The sequence below is a fragment of the Furipterus horrens genome, unplaced genomic scaffold, assembly GCF_987537825.1.
Source record: "Furipterus horrens unplaced genomic scaffold, mFurHor1.1.pri manual_scaffold_5, whole genome shotgun sequence".
Taxonomy (NCBI): domain Eukaryota; kingdom Metazoa; phylum Chordata; class Mammalia; order Chiroptera; family Furipteridae; genus Furipterus; species Furipterus horrens.
In genome coordinates, this window is record NW_028327175.1 from 91,913,150 (window position 1) to 91,926,869 (window position 13,720).

Genomic DNA, 13,720 nt, shown 5'->3' on the forward strand with positions numbered 1-13,720 from the left:
TACAAACTCAGAACTCAGCCATGCATCTGTCTTAAATGTGCTGCTGCTAGACTGGGACAAAAATATACCTCAGATAGTTTTCATGGCTAAACTGAAAAAGACATGTTAGCGTGTGAAATGTGAAACCACAGCCCACCAGGAAAACCAAAGCTTACATTTTAAAAAACACAGTAACTAATTTAATATCCATATGACATTAAAAGAAATGTACTAATATCATAACTAAATTTTATTTGTTTATTTGACATAAATGCTACTTAAAATAATTTTCTTCTGAAAGTAAGGAAAACAATAGGTATTTGGAGAAACAATTTACCTGACTGGTCAATAAAGCAAATGACTATAGTTAAAATTTTTTAAATCATTCACATTATCCTTAAAATAGAATTAATTATACTAAAATCTAGCAAAGGCAAAGTATAGATGTGAAACATTTCACATTGAAATATGAAAGGATTACATCAAGAAAAAGATTCCTAGCTTGGGACTAAGAAAGAAAACTAATTCAAGCATTTCACAGCTTTGTTTATTTATATCTTTACTAAATGGAAGCATCTAAAATAAATTTTTACAAGTCCCTCATACATTTTTCAACTCCTGGGTATTGAATGAAATATATACAATGTAAGTAAGTGACAACACTTGCAAGCAATGCAGTCCTGGATCACAGTATTATATTTCAAGTTGTTACATTTTTACTTGACTACAGCAGGATATTTCTTTAGAGTAGACTAATTTCCTTCAGGCACTGAGCCATGGTAATTTGTGAAATAGCTTCTCTCTCTCTCTCTCTCTCTCTACCTCTCTCTCCCTCTCTCTCCTTCTCCCTCCCTCTCTCTCTCTCTCTCTCTCTCTCTCAACAGAAACTAAAGATATATGTCAGGAATATTATAAAACTAGCATTTTATTTTATTTTGATCTGCATTATCACTTTTCCATTCCCACTATGAAACAGAAATTATTTAGCAAGGAAAATGAAAAAAATAAGGAGGTATATTTCAGTTTATATCTTTTTTTCTCCCAATGGCAAAGTTCAAAAACATTCATCTGACCCTTTCATTCCAGGGTAGAATAGATTTTTCTATCATTAACACACACCTAATTTTATATTTCTGAGAAAGGTGTTTTGGAGACTCTAGATTTTTCCAGTGATCTTCAGCAGAAACTGAATTGCAAAAATCATGGAAATTACTTTACCATGCTTTTTTTCATATTTTAAAAGGATTTAAATATACAATGGCACTGGGGAAACAACACTGCTCCCCACCATTTGGGAAAACTCTGAATCCACTAAAATGCAATTTCCTGACCATTGTGTTATGCTAAATAAATCAAGTCCTCTAGGTCTCAGATGTCCATTTCTGTAATTTGGGTAGAACTAGGTTTGGGGGGAGTAAAAACAGGCTGAGACCAGTTAGGAATTAATGGATAATGTAAAACCACAGTGCCATGTTCCCTTATCATAATAATGAATTTGGGTCCATTTCATTGTTTGTGAATACTTCCATCAGACTAGGCAAATATAAACTCTAGTAGGTCAATTTTGTTATTTTTTTTAGAATTAAAAGAACTTATTTATAGGAAACTATACTAAAAGTCATAATTGAAATGTTATATTAGAACACCTTCACAATTAATTTTTAAAGATCTCAAATCACATGGTTTATTGAATCTTTCACAATTAATTTGTGCTATCCCTGCCTTCTTTAACAAACACATAAAGTGCCAAATGCTTTCTTTATCTAATACTCATAAAAATTATGCAGAAAAATACCATTATTATTTCCATTGGAAAGATGAAGGTATTAATTTGCTAAAGATGACACAGTTCCCATAGGGCTCAGCTGAAGTACAGACCCTGAATGACATCTGGGTCCCAAATTTTGGGTTATTGGCACTATGTTCTCTTTGCTCTTTGCATTTACTTTTTGAACTGTACTTAAAACTTAAATTGTAATTTCTCTCTACAATTTTCCTCTTGTAATTGGAATAAAAACTTTCAAAAATAAATTTTTATGCAAGTTAAAAATGTGATATGAATATTCTTAATTTTGATTCACAACCTAAATGACATGCTAAAGAATATCTTTTTGTTGCTTTCTTTTCTTTTGGAATACGTCTTTTTCACAGACTTCATGTTCGTAATGATGATGTTACCCATCGTGCCTCAAATAAAGAACTCTTTTTCTTCTCAGTTTTCATGAAAGAGTATGTGAGCAACTTTCTGTGTAAGCCATTTTGTTTGGGTTGAAATTAAGGCAGTGATGTCACTCCAGTAACTCCATATGAAATATTGCTGTTAGTTGACCAAAACTGTCAAGGTAGTGCCCAAGTCACTTAACACACGTGTTTTAATAGTGGAAGTCATTTGTGGGAAGAAACTAAGAGTTTAAATTGGCAACTTCTGATAAATATTCTAGAAAGTGACACGTGCTAATTCTGCCTCAAATGTCAGCTCTGGGCTGCTGTTCAGCTGCCTCTCTGGACATCCTATCCCTCTTCCTCAGTGGTCTCACTTTCTAGGATGTGACCTTTCCATTCATGAGACACATGAGGAACTTCTAAAACTCAAGCCTGAAAATCCCACTGCTAGCCTGGCACATGGCCAGTATGCCATTTCCAATGATTTAAGAAAGCATAAATGACACATTATTTCCAATTTAGATTTTAATTTTTAATACACATGCTCCAAATTTCTAAGCTACTCAATGCTGTCTTCAGACATAAATGATCATGAAAGCACATCCCTAAGAGCAAAAGACTTATTACCAATTCATCTGCTTACAAGTAATTGTCTGTTTTATATGTAAAGAGAGAAAGAGAGACAGCTAGAGAACAAGAGAGAGAGAGACACGTCCTGCTAGATGCCATTTTTGCTTAGCATATACAGGAAAGCATGGCAAGTTAAGACAGGCTTTCATTCTCAAAGTTATTAGCTCCATTTTTAAAAAAATTTATAACATATAAGGTGTCAATTATACCTCAATGGAAAAAAAAAAAGGAAGACCAAATAGAAAGGCTGGAAGAGAGAGAGCCCAAGGAAAAGAAAAGAGGGGGAAGAATATGGGAAACGTAGCCCATTCTCTCACTCATATATTCATTCAACAAGCACTTATACTCTGTCAGGTATTAAGGCATTGCAAAAAGTGCCTGAAAATCAGATTATGAGAACTTGATTGGGGAGTAGGAGTTACAATGAGAAGATGAAGGCAGTTTGGTTTGGGGTCCCAGGGTATCACAAGGGGATGACCAAAAAGTTTCCATTATTGTCCCTGTGTTATTTACAATTTTTCTCTTGGGGAGAGGATATGGGGAACTAGGAGGGGGGAGGGTTAGAGTAGGATAATATTTGCAGTATCTTTGTTTCTTAGTCTGTATTATGAGCCCAAAGCTTCCTAGAAGAGCCCTAGAGAGTAATCTAGAAGATCAAGTTAGCTCTGTGAGCCAGAGCAGGTTCACTGACCACTCAGCAGATGCTTCCTCAACAATCTGGGAGGAGGGCTGGCACCACACGAGCCTGGGATGAGGTGGAGGTCACCTTAAGAGAGGGGTATGAAGTGTGAGACTCTTTGTTCCCCAGTTGGGCACCAAGCAACAGTAAGTGGGAACGAGGCTCCAGAATGCTAATGATGGTGTGACCTAAGCTGCTTACACAGACAGAGATCAATCATAATAGAAAAATGAATGAGTCATCTTTAGAAATAAATGGATCAGAAGAGAGGATAAATATTGCTCTGGAAAATCAAAATGACCCTGGCTCCATGGCGTAGCTCTGCCTATGCTGAGCATACCAGGGGGAACAGTGGGCCCTGCTCTGAAGAGCACACCTGGTTACAAAAGGGCACAGAGTTTATGTGTCTAGTACAACATGCAACTATACAGATGAATCATAACTTTTAATATTAAGTGAAAAAAATAAGTTTCCACAATACCACTATACCTTTTGTTGTAAAGTTTAAAAAACAGAAATAGTAATAATAATAGTAATAATATTAATAAGTGGAGTATCCCTAGGTGTAATAACAGTATCTACAAAAAAAGCAAGAAAATGTTGAATCCCGGATACAAAGTGATGGTAATGTGGGGGGAGGGAAGGAAGCACCATGGCTAGTGCAGTTAATTATCACGGTCCTAGCTTTTGTTTTTGGTGGTTTCATGGGTGCTTATTGTATTATTTAAAATAATTGACTAAATACAAGCAGGCTATGGATGGACTACTGAGATTATGTTATGAAACGAATCATATGGTTAATACAATTTTGTGTAACTCAGAAAAAGAGCTACATATATTTATGTATATATGACATACATATATGTGTGTGTGTATGTAGAGAGACAAATCACTGAAATAAACAAATGCAAGCACCATAAAATAGAAAAAGATGGACCTGTTTTCTACTTTCTTTTTTTAAATTTTTTTTTTATTTTTTCCCCCACTAAAAATTTTTTTGTTTGTTTTTCCATTACAGTTGTCCCACTTTTTCCCCCCTCTTGCTTCCCCGCCCCCTACCCGCCCCCTGTGTTTTCTACTTTCAAAGTCCTAATCCATCAGATGGCAAAGGAGCAGCTGTGTTTGGATCACTACATCAGTTCTAATTTAACCAAGCCATGTAGTTCATTTACAACTGATGGCCAGGATTTTTAGCAGCTTTTTGTTTCAAGATGATTTAAGAACATCTCCTTTCTTCACATACACCCTTTTAAATGATGCTTGTGTTTTTGTCAAAAGCAAACTATCATCAGCTTCATTGTAATTATCATCACTGACCTACTTCTCCCTTACTGTCTATTTTATTCCTACTTCAAGTCACTGAACATAGCTTAATGAGATTTTTTTCCCTTGACAATTAATGACAGAACCATTAAAGTCAAACACATTGCATTTGAAGCTCCTAAGCCTTAATGATTTGAAAAACTAACAGTTTAAGTAAAATTCTGCTCAAATCCCACATACTCAATTCCACAATTGATAAGCATTAGATGTGCATATTTGTCTGCTTGGCAGCATGTAATGCAATGCATCATTGACACACTTAGCGTCCTGGAGGATAAAGGTTGGTATGTCCCAGTATGGAGGCTTTAATAGGGTTGTATGCATTGTTCCAGGCCACCAGGAGGGAGACAAGAATTCTGCTACAGGAATTGGTTGAGAGCTTAACAGAAAATAACAAATAAATGGGTCTTATCCTCCCTCTTCCTCTTTGTTTTTGACTTTTTGAGTAATACGCTCACATGGTTCAAAGTCAAAAACTTCTGTTACAGTAATCAAGAAGTCTCCTTTTTATCAGTTTCTCCAAGTCAGTCAATTTCCACTAATATCCTTCTGTGGACATCACTGAGCTCTCTCTCTTACACACACACGCTTTTTCTTTCTTAAAATGAAAATATTTTACAACTAGCTTTTGTCATGTAACAAAGTATCTTAAACATACTTTCGTATCAATATATAAAGTCCACACTCTTTTTGCAAGGATGAATAGTTTCCCCTGTGTACATGCCTCACAATTTAATCAGTTTACTATCATGTATATGTTGCTATATCTTGCTATTACAGAAAAAGACAGGAGGAATTAGCTTGTAAATCCATAATTTCTTGATAAAGGATAGGATTCATTCTTAGAATTAAATTTATGCGGTAAATGGTATGTGCCTTTGTGATTTTGATAGATTGTTCTAAATTGCCCTCTTCAGAAGTAGTACCAATTTTACACTCTTATTAGGAATTTATAAGTGTCTATTTCTCAAAAACCTCACAACAGTTTTTCCATTAGAATTTTTATTTTATCAAAGTTTACAGATAAAAATGTTATCTTGTAGTTTTATTTTGTACTTTCTTATTCTCAGCAAGATCAAGCATGTTTTAGTGTATTTGTCACTGATATTTCTCTTGTCAACAGTCAATTCTTATCCTTGAACATTTTTATTGGATGTTTTCTTATTGGTTTGTAGAATTTCTTTATGTATTAGAAACATGTCTTTATTGGTGTTATGAGTTGCAAATGTTTTCTGAGTTTATCAATTGTCTTTTATTCTACTTGTAGTGTTTTTTTTCTTTTATTGTCATGCAATTTATTTTATTTAATGTAACTGAAATTACCAATCTATACCCATAGTGCTTTCAAGTCAAGTAACATAAGATACTTTCTCAGATCTAAGACTATATAAAAATTCCCACAATTATTTTTAACATCCCTCTGCTTCTTTCGCTGATATTTATGTCTTTGATTCATTTAAGATTTATCATCGTATAAGATGTGATGTTTGACACCAAATTAACTTTTTTAATGATACCCAGTCATCTCAATATCATTCACTGTGTACTCCATCATTTCCCTCATTGATTCCAATGTTATATATTTGGGTTCTTGTACTAGAATTTCACTTGTGTTCCATTGGGTTGTTTGTTTACATGCTAAGACCATAGTAATTTAAATATTTTAGCTTTCTAACATGTTTTAGTATCTAGAAAAACTAGTTCTCTACTCTTAAAATGTTTTCCTTTGTTATTCTTTCATAGGAATAATAGAGTATACCTGGCTATTCTAAAACTATTTCTTTAGACCACTGCTGTTGACTCCTTTCTATGAATAAAGACAGAATTACTTTAGTTCCACTTATCCATACTCTTGTCCGCCTAAACCTTCAAATTCAACACTAAAGTCATAGAAAATGAGTTATTTTAGCACAGTGGTAACAGAATAAATTTTCATTTTAATGAACATAAAATATAGCAAAAATCCATTGACTAAATATATAATATATCAGCCCTGAGTGGCAGTAGAACATAAGTTAGAGAGAAAGGTTAAGGTTTTTCAAGAATCAGTCCTTGTGAGCTACCCTTTCAACTTGGAAAGCAGCCACATCTGAGTGCTTAAATTGGTCACTCAGGTAGACTCCTGAAGCAGTAGATATGGGCTAGAGTCAGTGACCTGTCAGGTTATGTACCCGCAGCCACAGGCTTGGCCCCCTGAACCCCGATGACACCACGAAAGACTTTCCAATTCATGAAGGGTGAGGTGAAGAAACAGAACTGGAGGTCAAGGTTCTGTATTTTTTTCAGGACAGAGGCAGTGCTTTTTTTCAATCACACAAACTCCACCATGAGTGCCAGAATCACTAAACTGGGTATAATTCTGACCTTGCTAGATCACAGGGCACTACCCATAAGCAAAGAGATAACTGTGCTCATGTTGCTGCTGCTGTCTTCATGAATTTCTCCCAAGAAATATATCACAGGGGAACAATTTTTAACATAATTCCTGTTGAGTTTGATTTTTCAGCTGTTTTAGACTTAAATAGGCATGCTGATTTCAAAACTGCAGTTAGTTTTCTTCTATCATGTCAAGTTTTTCTCTACAGTTTATCTTAATGCGACCACTCGAGCCTGGATTGAGCCTGGATCGAGGGAAGCACTAGTGCTCTCCTATTGGCTGAGAGCAAACCTCCCTCGAGGGGGGAGGGATGGGGGATGACCCTGGAGACCAGCAACAGGTTCACACTTGTCTAGGCTATTCAGTAACATGAGACAGTGTGGTGAGAGGTTGTGTGCCGCTCTATATAGTGAATCATATTACGAAGTGTAGTCTGAATTCTTGTCTGTATACAAGAAGTTAGCAGAATTTATTTTTTCATTTATGTACATACTTATTTCCTTTCCTTCAGATCATGTCTGCCTCTGCTATTTCTCATCATAAGTGCCTACACAACCCTGATTCATTTTGTTATATCTGTGGCAGTTTCACCATTCCCGAAGGACAAACATCAGCGCATTTGTCAGGCAAGCCTATTTTGCATATTTTAAAGTAAAACTTGGTGATCAAGATAAGTCTTGGGCCTCTTACAAGGTGTGCAAGCAGTGTGTCGAGAGCTTATGGATGTGGACTAAGGGAACACGTGATAAATTGCCATTTGGTATACCTATGGTTTGGTGCGAGCCCAGGGATCATTCAAGTAACTGTTACCTTTGTATAGTGAAAACATCAGGATATAACCAAAAAAAAGAAAAGAAAAAGTAAAATAGAGTATCCTAGTCACCATCAGCTATACACCCAGTGCCTCATTCAGCTGAAATCCCAGTGCCAGTTTTCATTGACCTACCCCTCTTTTGAAAAACAGGAATATGGTGAAGAACTAAGTGACAGGAATGATGAAGATTTTAAAATTGAAGATGACTCAGTAAGAGATTTATTTGATCAGCATGAGTTGAATGATTTGACACAAGATTTGGGACTGTCCAAAAAGGCTTCAGAACTCCTAGCTTCAAGACTGCATGAGAAAAACTTGCTTGAAAAAGGAGTCAAGGTATCTACTTTCGATCAAGAGAAAGTGCATTTCTTCAGTACTTTCGAAGTGATGGTGGCTTTGTCCATTCCCATAACATACATGGTTTAATGGAGGAATTGGGAATTCCAATCTATAATGCAACTGAATGGCGACTGTTCATCAATAGCTCAAAGTGGAGCTTGAAGTGTGTCCTCCTCCACAATGGCAATTTATTTGATGCAGTCCCAATTGGCCACTCAGTTTGTTTTCATGAAGAATATGAAGACACAAAGAGAGTCATTGATCTGTTGCAATATCACAAGCACAATTGGATCATCTGTGTTGACCTTAAAATGGTCTGCTTCCTTCTAGGTCAGCAATGCGGATACACAAGTATCCCTGTTTTCTGTGTATGTGGGACAGCAGAGCTTGTGAGAAGCCTTGGGTGGAGTCAAATTGGCCTCCAAGATCTGACCTCAAACCTGGTGATCCAAACATTCTACATGAGCCACTTGTTGACAGAAAGAACATTACATTCCCACCTCTGCACATAAAACTGGGTCTCACAAAGCAATGTGTGAAAGCTTTGCCAACTGAGGGACATTGTTTCAAGTATCTCATTTTGGCATTTCCTAGCCTGTCGTTTGAAAAGATAAAATACCTTAATATGTATGTTTGGTAGCAGAACTTTACTACTTGTACACAATTTGACTTACAGTAACAATATATAGCCTTTATATGCATGAAATAACTCTAAATAAACAGTATATTCATGTAATTTTCTCTTTATTTTCCTTTGTATGTACAAAGGGAAGGTAACCTTTCCCTTAAAAAGTTGACATGATAGAGAAAAACTGGGGTCATTTTTGGATTCAGATGCCAAAAGTTAGTCAAAAACAAGTGTCAGATCTAACTCACCGAAAATTGTGTTCCCCAGTGTATTTTGTGGCTGCTCAACACTCATTAAGAGTGGAAATTCTGGAGTGAATCTAGCAGGTTGGAATACTGACTTTGTGGTTTCCTACTCATATAACCTCAAGAAATTTACTTTGCCTCTCTGTGCCTCAGTTACTTCATCTGTAAATTGGGTTAATAATAGTAAACAAACTCACAGTACTGTGTGATGCTTAAATAAGAAAATCCATGTAAAGTAGTTTAATCATTGTCTAAAATATATTAAGTGCTACCTAAATATTAGCTTTTATGAAGATGTTATTTTGGTATATATAACCTGCTGGCAGAATCAGACAAGAAAAATAATTAAAATAGAATCTAGAAAGTGCCATCATGAAGGAATAACTTATTTGCTATGGGAGCAGAAAGTAGGTTTGGGTTTAATAGGCTGGGCTTTCATATTTTAACTACAATGTTATAAATTTCTTTTTAAAAAAACTTTAAAAAGATGATAGTTTTGTGGTTTTTAATTGATGACCTAAAAAGTTTTATCTCTTTCCAGTATGTACAATCCCCTTACTTGAATCTCAATTTTAATAGTTTCGCTTTGGGGAAATAGCAAATAAATGTATTTATCATTTATTTTAAATTAATACACTTTTGGTAATAAGAGTAAAAGCAAGTAATTTCCAGTTTAGAGCAGAAGTTTATTTTCCATGGTTTATCAAAGAAGAGCTGGAACTGCAGCTATCGGTACTGTGCCAACATGTTTTGTGAGTTTCATGAGCATAAATAAATGTATTTGTTGTTACAAGTCTCAAACAACTAAATGCTGTGGTAATGGAACAAGGCTGACGACTCTTCAGAATAAATTGCAAACAACTATTTGAACTAAAAAGAGCCATTGAAGGGAAACTTTCCAATACACTGATGTTATTTTCCTGCCTTCCATTTAAGCCAGGAAAGAATAACTAGCTGAAGGAATGTTAAAGAAGGTATAGTCTGGAACGGGTTGGGGTGGGGTGGGGGGTCATGCAAGGACATCTGGCAACAGACTAAAATTCAAAATAACATTTTATTATAAAAAAGAAAAATTTTGGAAAGTCTTCTTTTATACCATTTCATATTTTATTAATGTATTCTGCTTGCCTTCTGCGTTTAAATAAAACAAATATTTAGATGAATGAATCTTTGAATAGAGCAAGTAACTGAAACAACCTTCTCTTTGGATGTGAAGAAATAGTTTACTCCACCAAAGAATCATTTTGCCGACTGTATGACAGAAAGAGGAAAGGATTTTATAGTCAATCCAGCCCAGGAGAAATAAGACACAACTTCAGTAAGCATAAGAGGTTTTATTAAATCAGGGACCCTAACTGAGTAAGAAGGAAAATAATTAATTCTCCCTTAGGCAGAGAGAGAGAGGGAGAGAGAGAGGGGGAGGGAGGGGGGGAGAGAGAGAGAGAGAGGGAGAATGGGGTGAGGAGAGAAAAGACTAGAGAGAGAGAGATTGAGATTCCTTTTACCTTTGGGCTCAGAGTTACAGCTTGGACAGTAGTCTGTAATGAGCATGAATGAAAAGAATCCCATATGAGAATATACCAACCAATAATATAAAACAAAACAAGCCTCAATGATAGATATTGAGTTATATGTTTCAAACATTGAATTGGAAGATGAATGTCATCCCACCATTTTTTTCATTTTAATAGTATAAACTGTATATGTTCAAACTGAAATTTTCAGCAGAACAAGCTTTTTAGGATAAGATTTTAGTTAAAGAAGACATCCCAATGAACAAGCAGAAGACAATTCTTTCTTTTAACTAGAGAGCAAAGAAGTTGCCTCACAGTTGAGAAGCATTACCTGCAGGTGAACAAAGAGGGGCAATGACAAAAAGAATTTAAATGCCAAACTACATTGAATGTTTATGCTCTTGGTCTTTGAATGGCAAACAGAGCAAAGTAAAATTATGAAGGAAATGAAAAAAAGTCAGATGAAGGAAAATTCCTATAATGAAGATCATTGGCCTCTTTTCAAATAAAATTTTAACTATGGCCACAAACTTCACCTTCTTTTTGGACATTCAACCCAAGTCAAAGAAATTAACTTACTATGCACACTTCCAATTAATCAACACATAGTTTTTTGGAGCCTACGAAAGGTCATGAACAGTTCCAGGCTCTGGGAAATAGTAATAACTATTGTAAAGTTTTGTTCTTAGGGATCTTATTCAAGTATTGGAGTGAGATGGTCAACAAACAAATACAAAAAATAATCAATGACACAATATTTAAAAGTTAATAAGCAAACTTTGCAGTTTCTTATTAATGCTACATCTAGTCTCCCAGATCTAAAACACTGGAGTGACCTTTCTTATTTTTGAACAGATTTAGTAAATTAAAGACAGAAAAAAAATTCTTTAGAGAATTTCATTGCCATATAAATAGAAATAGGAAATGTGCTTTAATGGAAATAGGAAGAGCATCATTTTAAATTAAATCTTCCAAAACTACTTTATTTTGTAGTCACATTGTAATCTACATAAAAAACTAAAATACTTTACCTTTGACAGTCAAGTTATTGTTATGGTTGTATTTTTGTTTGGAGCAAACACTAAATTTATGTCAATTTCTTTATATTGACACTATATAAACTATACATAAACTGATTATAATTTAAAACCTGTCACTGAGTGAAACAGTAATTTGTAGTCTTCCCAGATACATTATGCTACCAATTACATTAAATAATTTTACATAAGAAAATGCTATTTTATCTTTTACATTGAACAATATTAATTACTCAAAGAAAATCAGTAACAGCTGCTTTTAAGACATACACGAATAGTATGACTTATACACAAAGTAAAGGCTTCATAAAACTTTAAGTTTTCAAATTCTAATTACCAATTCTTAAAATCCTGCTATTTTCTAATCCCAAGTATTAAATCATGTAATTCTTCTGGGCAATGGTTAAACAGATTTGGCTGCTTGGGCAGGAAGTAAGAAATGAGATGACTGGACTCAGGGCTCTGGGTGGTGCCTATATTACATCAATACCCCCTTTTCTAAAGAACATAGATAGACAAGTGTGAATAAAGAGTTGCACAGTCTTTCTCCAAATTCTGTCTTGGCTCTATATGTTGTTTTGATGAAATGTGATTTAGAAAAGGCTCATTCTATTTTCAACTAAGTATAAATACGTATACATTGTTTGATGATTAATGGAAATGTCACAACCATTTAAATCAGTCAGTGGCTGTGCCTTCTCACCTATAATCAAACACTATCTTTGTTCCTAAGTCCACCACCCTTGAATCTAGTTTGGACATTATTCTGTAAGTACAAAGTAAAGGGGGTGACAAAAGGTTGAGTGATATAATCAACCGAAAAAATGTCAGTAAAGAAAACATAAAAAGGTGCAAGGATATAGTAGCAGCAGCATCCAGACTTCTACAGATTCCTAACTCACTGGTCCAATTCCTGTGCTAACTCAGAAAGTTTTTCCATCTTCCAAGTATTTTTCTTAACCTTTCCAATACAGGCAGTCTTTGATTATCAACATTGTAATTAAGTAGCATTAACTACTTGAACACTCTTGCTATCAGTTACAGAGAGAATTTATTTGATCTTTAAAACAAGTCCATTTTATTACCTTCTCTTTTGGGTTAGCATGAAATTAAGTTTAATACTGTAAATAAAATTATGAAGATTTTGGAGCTGACTATAAATGAATTGAGGCAAATAGAAAATACGGGATGATACACGTTCCATGGGCTCATGGGATTATGATTTCTGGTGTTAAAACAATAGCATGTGTGCCCACTCCATCTTTTGTCTAATAAAATAGTTCATATTCTTGTTTGTCTTCTATAATTAAACTCCAGATTTTACCTTTTCCTATTTTTCTTCTACAGACAGAACACATTTTATAACCAAGCAAAATAAATAAACAATAACAAAAAACAGAAATACTTCCTTTTGAAAAGAAAAAGAAGAAAAGAATTCTATATACCAGAATATGATTTTAGTTATTGAAAGTAAGTGAATCTAAATTAACCTGTGATCATTTTTTCACAGGAAGCAATTATATGTTTGGCACTTTTAATCTACTCAACTCAGAAACCATTTCCAGTTATGATCATAGTAGGCACATGAAATAAATTTAGATTTACTGGATTTCCCATATACATATTTCTACCTCAGTTAAGCTAGATTGGCGAAAACAAATTTCCAGAATAATTTTTTTAACTTTGAGGAGATGAGAATGCTTATGTCATACAAAAAAAAAAAAATGAAACTAGATATACTGTATTATCTTTAGAAAACTACCTTGCTTGAAATAAATAGATTTAGGTAATATAATAACTGAAAAGATAAACATTACACTTCAATACTACTAGAATTGTAACAATTATTCTAAGTATCCATGTTCATTAAACCTAGACACACTTAAAAGCTTCTTGAATTTTATAATGATGAAGCTTTGGATCACGAATATAACAAGTTAATTTACTTTATTTGAAGAAAGCAAATGGAATTTACATTTCAATGTTATAATC

General features: G+C 34.4%; 1 protein-coding gene across 2 annotated transcripts in view; it reads right to left on the minus strand.

Moving 5' to 3' along the window:
• Positions 1 to 13,720, minus strand: part of FBN2 (fibrillin 2) — a 276,567-nt gene that overhangs the window by 148,614 nt on the left and 114,233 nt on the right. The gene's annotated exons all lie outside the window — the stretch shown is intronic.